The sequence below is a fragment of the Citrus clementina genome, unplaced genomic scaffold (assembly GCF_000493195.1).
Source record: "Citrus clementina cultivar Clemenules unplaced genomic scaffold, Citrus_clementina_v1.0 scaffold_9, whole genome shotgun sequence".
NCBI lineage: Eukaryota > Viridiplantae > Streptophyta > Magnoliopsida > Sapindales > Rutaceae > Citrus > Citrus x clementina.
In genome coordinates, this window is record NW_006261964.1 from 23,572,290 (window position 1) to 23,574,385 (window position 2,096).

The 2,096-nt window shown below is 35.4% G+C and overlaps 1 non-coding gene across 1 annotated transcript; it reads right to left on the minus strand.

The window, feature by feature from the left end:
• Positions 1-1,752: 1,752 nt before the first annotated feature.
• On the minus strand, positions 1,753-1,858 carry LOC112095570. Its single transcript, XR_002903943.1, has one exon. It is a non-coding gene; the product is annotated as a small nucleolar RNA R71 (small nucleolar RNA).
• Positions 1,859-2,096: the final 238 nt, after the last annotated feature.

Sequence of the window (2,096 nt, forward strand, 5' to 3'; positions counted from 1 at the left end):
CGATAATCCTTTAGCACCATATTGATTAGAGCGTGGTTCATGAGGTGTGGATTCCCCCCTCATGATTTAATTGGCATTAATAATGATTATTTAGCCCATGATGTATGTTGATACGGATCCAAATACCCAAGTACGTCATTACAATAGAATTCTCTTCAAATTATTCTCGCCATTTCAATTCCAATTTTAAGATAATCCAAATCATTTTCACCACAAATCCAACCACCCATTTACAAAATTAATTCTACACACAATTAAAATCCACCTCCTCGTGGGATCGACACTCGTCACCATTGATCTATTCTACAATAGATTCGTGCACTTGTGAGTTCAATAAAATTTGCACAATATTATGTCATTGCTGTAGCATTTTACTCTAGTAGTTATTATTAATATAACTGTTATTTTGGTTGACCACCCATTTAATAGTTCAAGTTAAGATAGAGCAGCAAAATGGCATGTCTTAGCAGATATTATTAGAGTATTACTTGATCTTAATTTTAGTTTCCTGGATTAAGTTATGTTGAATCCCATAAGGGCTATACTTGAAGTTAAGATTTGTGACACACTAGATATAGGTGCTCACCTTGTAGGGTGGAGAGATTAAATGGTCATAAGGCCATATCATAAGTAGATTAGCAACTGGTCATTACTAATATATTTAAGAGTATGAGAGTTTCAATACGCGACAGCTGAGGATGCAGATTAATTCTGCCCAGTGCTGCAGTATTTGCCATAACAACTGGTGTTAACTTGATGAAAAATAGTCAACCCATAAGGAGAGTTTGATCATTCAACTACCATAGTTTCAATTGAATCTTAGACACATTTAATTTAGTTTATTTTATTACGGTATTGTTTTACTTTATTCTCTCACAATCATCAATTACGATAGAACCCACTTTACGTTTAATAACTTCAGACTTAAGTTAGTTTGCACTATTGTGATTACTATAGCATTTCAAGTGACATCAATCCCTATGGAGACGATCTTGAATATTCATCACTTTATTACTTGTTATGTATACTTGCACATTGGCATTAGTAGCATTTGATTATAAAATTTACCAACAAGTTTTTGGCGCCGTGGCCGGGGATTGATTGTTTATTTTTGAAGTGTAAAGTAAATCTTGATAGCGCCAATTTGATTTGATTCATTCTATTTATTGGCATATCAATACTTGCATGCACAAAGACGGATCTGTGGTATTCTAATTCGATCATGAGATTGAAAGGACTGTTAGGAGACTGCGAAGAGAACAAAGAAATTCAAAAACTATTTCAGATATGAATAATTTGTAGGATGTGAGAAATATGGACCCTCACTAGCCCTTAAAACCAGTCAATGTTCAAGAAGAGCAGCATGAACATGCTAATAAGAGACAGCCAGACGATAACAACATTATTTACATGGCTGATGACAGAGACAGAGACAGAGCTATTAGACCTGAAGTAGAAGCCAAAAACTTTGAATTGAAGCCAGCGATGTTTCAAATGTTGCAAACAATTGGTCAATTCAATGGATTGCCAAATGAAGATCCTCATCTCCATCTTAAGTTGTTCTTGGAAGTGAGTGATGCTTTCAAGATTGCTGGAGCAACACAATATGCCTTAAGACTGAGGCTTTTTCCTTATTCCTTAAGAGATCGAGCAAGAGCATGGTTAAATTCGTTACCATATCATTCTATCACTACATGGAATGAGTTGGCTGATAAATTCCTAATGAACTATTTTCTACCAACAAAAAATACAAAATTTCATAATGAGATTACTTCTTTCCATCAACTTGAAGATGAGAGTTTGTATGAGGCTTGGGAAAGATTCAAAGACTGCTCAGAAGGTGTCCTCATCATGGCATTCCTTGTTGCATTCAATTGGAAACTTTCTACAATGGGTTGATCCGAGTACAAGATTAATAGTTGATGCTTCAGTAAATGGAGCTCTGTTATCCAAATCTTACACTGAAGCTTATGAAATTCTGGAGAGAATTGCCAATAATAATTATCAGTGGCCATCAACCAGGCCACCAGTGGCAAGAGGAACAACAGGGGTACATAATATAGATGCAATTACAACCTTATGAGCGCAAGTAACCT